Source organism: Salvelinus sp. IW2-2015, unplaced genomic scaffold (genome assembly GCF_002910315.2).
Source record: "Salvelinus sp. IW2-2015 unplaced genomic scaffold, ASM291031v2 Un_scaffold2598, whole genome shotgun sequence".
Classification (NCBI taxonomy): Eukaryota; Metazoa; Chordata; class Actinopteri; order Salmoniformes; family Salmonidae; genus Salvelinus; species Salvelinus sp. IW2-2015.
In genome coordinates, this window is record NW_019943906.1 from 52,496 (window position 1) to 59,637 (window position 7,142).

The 7,142-nt window shown below is 47.2% G+C and overlaps 1 protein-coding gene across 2 annotated transcripts in view; it reads right to left on the reverse strand.

Annotated features, from left to right (window-relative positions):
* LOC112074348 (myoD family inhibitor domain-containing protein-like) overlaps positions 1 to 811 on the reverse strand; it is an 11,012-nt gene extending 10,201 nt beyond the window's left edge. For both annotated transcript variants that reach the window (XM_024141537.2, XM_024141536.2), the window contains exon 1: positions 635 to 811. The gene's annotated coding sequence lies outside the window, so the exon portion shown is untranslated. The remainder of the gene's footprint in view (positions 1 to 634) is intronic.
* Between the last annotated feature and the right edge of the window lie 6,331 nt (positions 812 to 7,142).

Consider the following 7,142-nt stretch of genomic DNA (forward strand, 5'->3'; position numbering starts at 1 on the left):
ACACATGGTATACATATTTGTCCACTATAACCTAACCTGTATACCATATAACCTCACCTGTATCCACCATAGCCACACCTTTGTCCACTGTAAATCTCACCTGTATCCACTATAACCCACCTGTATCCACAATAACCACACCTTTGTCCACTGTAAACCTCACCTGTACAATATAACCTCACCTGTAGCCACTATACCCAACCTGTATCCATTAAACCCAACTGTATCCATTATAACCCAACCTGTATCCACTATAACCAAACCTGTAGCCACTATAACACCAACCTGTAGCCACTAAAAACCTGTAGCCACTATAACCCAACCTGTATCCACTATAACCTCACCTGTATCCACTATAACGCAACCTGTATCCACTATAACGCAACCTGTATCCACTATAACCTCATCTGTATCCACTATAACCCAACCTGTATCCACTACAACCTCACCTGCATGCACTATAACCACCTGTATCACTATAACCCAACCTGTACCACTATAACCTCACCTGTAATGCACTATAACCTCACCTGTATGCACTATAGCCCAACCTGTATCCACTATAACCTCACCTGTATGCACTATAACCCAGCCTGTATCCACTATAACTCACCTGTGTCCACTATAACCTCACCTGTATCCACTATAGCCACACTGTGTGTTCCCCGGGTGTCCCATTAGACAGTGGCTGTTGGGTAAAAACACTGGTATTAGCTGTGGCTGTTGGGTAAAAACACTGGGTATTAGCTGTGGCTGTGTGGTCTGGTACTCTGGGAGGTCCAGGGGGCACTTGGCCCCTCTGTCCCCTTGACCCTGTCCTGACTGGATGACTGTCTCTCCTGTCCTCTCCTGCTGTAGCAGCTCCATGTTGTCCAGACAGGCAGTCTCCTCTCCAACACGACACGACACTCACTTGTTACCAAACCTGACAACACGGGGGGGTTAAGGGCTGGATTCAATCCCATCAGTGGTAGATCCAAGTATGATATAATTGCTCTTGGCATATTAAAGGTAATTTTTCGATTGACATTGACCTAGCTGTGGCTGTGTGGTCTGGTACTCTGGGAGGTCCAGGGGGCACTTGGCCCCCTCCTGTCCCTTGACCCTGTCCTGACTGATGACTGTCTCTCCTGTCCTCTCCTGCTGTAGCAGCTCCATGTTGTCCAGACAGGCAGTCTCCTCTCCAGACACCTGTTACCAACCCTGAACATAACACAGGGGGGTTTAAGGCTGGGATTCAATCCCATCAGTGGTAGATCCAAGTTATATAATTGCTCTTGGCATTTAAAGGTAATTTTCGATTGACATGACCTATGCAATGTTTAACGTAAAAGCGGTCTCTGCGAACGCAACAACATTRCCTTTAAAASGTGCATAGCTGACAAAACACGATCGGATTAAATCCCGGCCTAAACTAAATATTATGAAATTAATTAAAACAGACAGAGAAACAATTTCAGATGTGAAATTGATCTCAGAGATGTTAATTACACAAGTTTAAAGTACTTTTGTTTCATGACCAAAACACCCTTGTATGGATGGTTAACTGACTGGACACAGAGTACAGTAGGGAACATATAAAACTAGGTCAATGGACATATTTAGGGTACAAGACACCTTTAGGGTACAAGGCACCTTTAGGGTACAAGGCACCTTTAGGGTACAAGGCACCTTTTAGGGTACAAGGCACTTTTAGGGTACAAGGCACCTTTAGGGTACAAGGCACCTTTAGGGTACAAGGCACCTTTAGGGTACAAGGCACCTTTAGGGTACAAGACACCTTTTAGGGTACAAGGGACCTTAGGGTAGCATAGGCACTTTAGGGTACAAGGATAAGCATTTAGGGTACAAGTCCAAAAGACAGTACATGGTCTAATAATATTTTATATGAGGACCTGGTGTGTGTGTGTGTGTGTATGTGAAATGTGTAATGTGCATGTGTGTGTGTGTGTGTGTTTTAAAAAAGAAAGTGAATTCTGATTTCACATTTTCCATTTTTCATATGCAATGTCTTCCCTATTTTTTGAATATTCACTTAGCCTATTTTTGACTTGTGTTGTCTTCTCCACGTCTTGACGTTTCATGCTTAATCTTTATGATTACCGACAACATTGGTTCGTTGACACCAAATCAACATTCAGACTAGCTTTAGTTTATTAGTCATATWATTCATTGCCTACAAGTCTAGAATTGGCTACGAAAATTTTACTTTACTGATGTTAAACTGAACTTTTACTAACCAGTAATTAACAGATGTCATAGTTCATGGAAATGCACAAATTAAGTATTCTAGGGCTATCATATTTTTTACATCATTATAGTCTAGTCTTTATGAATTAAGGTCAATTGGTAAACTGCTATGAAAAAACAAATTAATCTTCMAAATAAATCAAACGCCTACACAGTAAGAAACTATCCCAAACAAAAACCCCRCTAATTTGAACCTATTAGTATGCTTACCTGAACGTGATGCCAGTCTTAGACCACGGGTGAAACGATGCAGAAAACATTAGTTTGTAAACTATCGGAAAAACTTGACATTCCGCGACATTCTGTCGGTAATAGGCTAGTCCCGTGTGCTGGTCTTAAAAGCGAGCAGTGACTGCGCCGACAGATGCGCGTTAGCGGATGAACCGGGCAACAGTTGGAGTGCGAGACGGGGATGGGGTCGAGCGTCATCAAGATAGACCACCTCCGCTTCCTCGGGTTACTTGAATAACAGTCAATGTGTTCACATCATTAGAGCTAACTGGGGATGTGTCTATCTTGTCAGCTGTTGAATATTTGACACACTTGGCATTTGTTTTGGCCTAACCTATATTTCCCCAAAAAAACTTTGACGCGAAACTTTTAATATAAAACATGCTTCTTCTTATCATGGCTACATATATCTGTGTGTCACAATGCGTGTTATGTGGGCAGTTTTGACTGATTTTATCCCTTTTCTAGTTTAGATAGGCTACTGAATATCTAATTAAATAAGACAAATCTCTTTCAGCTACAAGTGTCTGTTTTATACTCGTTTTTTTAACACGTTGCCTATTCCCCAAAACGCGTCAGTGCTGCTCAGGTGTTAAGTCTTTTATGCAATACTGCCAGCTAGTGGAGACTATCTGTCATTACAGGCTGCTGCCACTAGTATCAGCTGTTCCGTTTTAGGGGAATGGTAAGAATGTGCCAAGCTTACAGCGTCAAAAGGTACTTTAACAAAGTACTGTGTAAAGGGTCTGAATACTTATGTAAATGTGATATTTCCGTTTTTATACATTTGAAAAAAATGATAAAAACCTGTTTTTGATTTGTTATTGTGTGTAGATTGATTGGGGGGGGTCAAGGGGTCTGAATATTTATATATATTTTTTAACTTTTCAGTGACATCCAATTGGTAGTTACAGTCTTGTCCCATCGCTGCAATTGCCGTACAGACTCGGGAGAGGCGAAGGTCGAGAGCCATGCGTCCTCCGAAACACGACCCTGCCAAGCCGCACTGCTTCTTGAAACACCGCTCGCTTAACCCTGGAAGCCGGCCGCACCAATGTGTCGGAGGAAACACCATCCAACTGACGACCGAAGTCGGCTTGCAGACGCCCGGCCCGCCACAAGGATTCGCTAGAGCGCAATGGGGCAATGACATCCCAGCCGGCAAAACCCTCCCCTAACCTGGGCGACGCTGGGCCAATAGTGCGCCACCTCATGGGTCTCCTGGTCACGGGATCGAAACCGGCTCTGTAGTGCGATGCAGTGCCTTTGTCGGCTACGCCACTCGGGAGGGCCTTCTGAATGCACTATATATACACCGCATGAATTTACACAAGATATACTAAGAATGAAATGTACAGTAGTAGAAATATTAGAATGAGCTCTGTTAGGAATACAGTATTTAAATACACAGTACARAACCCCATGGCAGAATGGACAGAATTGTAGGAAATTAGCTTGTGCTAAAGTGGCTTTCAGAGGTAGTTTGGAACTCTGTAGTGAGTGTTGTATCCCGAGGACGGACGATTTTTAACGCTGCTACGCTTTTCATGCACTCGGCGGTCACGTTCTGTGAGCTTGTGTGGTCTACAACACCGTTGTTGCTCCAAGATGTCTTTCTGTACTAACAGCGATATTATATTGTGTGTTTCTCTTTTTTCCAGTAAAAGAACAACAGCCGTACATACTGTTGGACCAGGAGAGGAGGAGAGGAACGCACCGCCAGGAGAGGGACGCACCGCCAGGAGAGGGACGCACCGCCAGGAGAGGGACGCACCGCCAGGAGAGGGACGCACCGCCAGAAGAGGGACGCACCGCCAGGAGAGGGACGCACCGCCAGGAGAGGCCTATGAGCTGTTGGACCAGGAGAGGAGGAGAGGGACGCACCGCCAGGAGAGGGACGCACCGCCAGGAGAGGCCTATGAGCTGTTGGACCAGGAGAGGCCTATGAGCTGTTGGACCAACAGAGGTCTATGAGCTGTTGGACCAACAGAGGTCTATGAGCTGTTGGACCAACAGAGGTCTATGAGCTGTTGGACCAGGAGAGGCCTATGAGCTGTTGGACCAGGAGAGGGACGCACCGCCAAGGATAGGTAGACCCCCCCCCACCCCCGGGGATCCTAACCCTAGAACCTCCACCAGGACGACCCCCTGACCAGCCCCACACCCCCGGGGATCCTAACCCTAGAACCTCCACCAGGATGACCCCCTGACCAGCCCCTCACCCCACAGGCCTCCTGGCCCTGATATTGCACCAGACCATCCTACACGACCCGGTCACCACAGACCTACGCACCGTCAAGGATAGATAGACCCCCCCGAGGACCCCAATCTTAGGACCCACTCCTCGACCCCCGAGTCCTTCTGCACCATATCATCCAACATGACCCGGTTACTACTGATATACGCACCGCCAAGGATAAGTAGACCCCCCCAGGACCCCAAACCTACAACCACCACGACGACCCCCCTCCTTCAACCACGACCCGGTCACTACCAACCACACGCACCGCCAAGGACCGATAGACCCTGTTAGCAAGGCAACCCCGTTACCACGACGACCCCGTTACCATGGTGAACATGTTACCATGGCAACACCTTCACCAAAACAACCAGTGACTGTGACCCGGTTACCTGGATCCACACCCGACTAAGGGGGCAGTTGAAATCGGTGAGAGGGAAACATTTTGTGTGGGGGGGGGGGTGTTCTTGATTGGGAATAACATTGAACTCTGCTTATATCACGCTAAACCACAATAAACAGAAAGCTCAAATGCTGAGACCATTGAGTGCGTTTGAAGAGACAGGTTGCCACGAAGTCTGGAGCTCATCTCTGTTGCTCTGTATTGGCACGATGGACAGCTCCTGCACACTAAAGGAAGGCCGTTTTGGTCATGAATATAGGCTATAGAATAAATAGGCTGTTTGTGTAAATGGCGAACGCAGTCTTACACACAGCTGTCTACCCAAAATAACTCAATGCTCAAAGTAGTAGCCTAGTTATTCATGCAAAACAAAAAATACTGAATAGCACAACGGAACAAAACAGGGGAAGGGCCTACTATAGGCCTATAAACAAAATATTACATCGATAAAAGACATGACACAATCTATATTTATGCTCGTTAAATTAACAGTAAACAAAAGCAGTAAACAAAAGGTGAATGCAACCAGCTGTCTTGCCAAATATATTGACCTAAAAACACAAGATGTAAAGTGTTGGTCCCATGTTTCAGGAACTGAAATAAAAGATCCTGAAAATTTACCAAAAGCTTATTTCTCTCAAATGTTGTGCACAAATTTGTTTACATCCATGTTAGTGAGTATTTCTCCTTTGTCAACATAATCCATCCACCTGACAGGTGTGGCATATCAAGCAGCTGATTAAACAGCATGATCATTACACAGGTGCACCTTGTGCTGGGGAACAATAAAAGACCACTGGCTGGAGCATGGCAGCATCATCACGGCTGGGCTTGGGGGCGTCTTCGATGGTTTGATTTCTGATATCCATTGTGGCAGTGGCAGATTAGCTGGTTAGAGCTAAATAGGCTAACAACACTTTTTACAGCTAGTGAAGACGCTTACTAAGCAGAGTTGAGTGAAGCAGCTTCAACTGTAAACTTGACCCCATCCTTATAAATCAAAATCAAATATTACAGGCGGAGGCGTATCACGTTATTCACATAGCCTACTACGTTATTCACTTAGCCCTACTACATTATTCACTTAGCCTATCACAGATGAGCATTCTATGGAAACCAAAAGGAATCATCTTAACCGCCCAGTGGCTTTCCATTGCCCCCCCCAGTCATACTTAACCGCCCAGTGGCTTTCCATTGCCCCCCCCCCCCAGTCATACTTAACCGCCCAGTGGCTTTCCATGCCCCCCCCCCCCCAGTCATACTTACCACCCAGTGGCTTTCCATCGCCCCCCCCCCAGTCATACTTAACCCCAGTGGCTTTCCATCGCCCCCCCAGTCATACTTAACCACCAGTGGCTTTCCATCGCCCCCCCAGCCAACTTAACCCCAGTGCCTTCCATCGCCCCCCAGTCATACTTAACACCCAGTGGCTTTCCATTGCCCCCCCAGTCATACTTAACCGCCCAGTGGCTTTCATCGCCCCCCCAGTCATACTTAACCGCCCCAGTGGCTTTCCATCGCCCCCACAGTCATACTAACCGCCCAGTGGCTTTCCATTGTCCCCCCAGTCATACTTAACCGCCCGTGGCTTTCCATGCCCCCCCCAGTCATACTTAACCTCCCCTTGGCTTTCCATTGCCCCCAGTCATACTTAACCGCCCAATGGTTTCCATTGCCCCCCCCCCCAGTCATACTTAACCACCCAGTGGCTTTCCATCGCCCCCCCCCCCAGTCATACTAACCACGCCAGTGGCTTTCCATCGCCCCCCGTCATACTTAACCACCCAGTGGCTTCCATCGCCCCCCGTCATACTAACCTCCAGTGGCTTTCCATTGCCCCCCAGTCATACTTAACGCCCCGTGGCTTTCCATTGCCCCCCCCCCCCGTCATATCTAACCTCCCCGTGGCTTTCCATTGCCCCCAGTCATACTTAACCGCCCAGTGGCTTTCCATTGCCCTCCCCAGCATACTTAACCACCCAGTGGCTTTCCATCGCCCCCCCCGTCATACTTAACCCA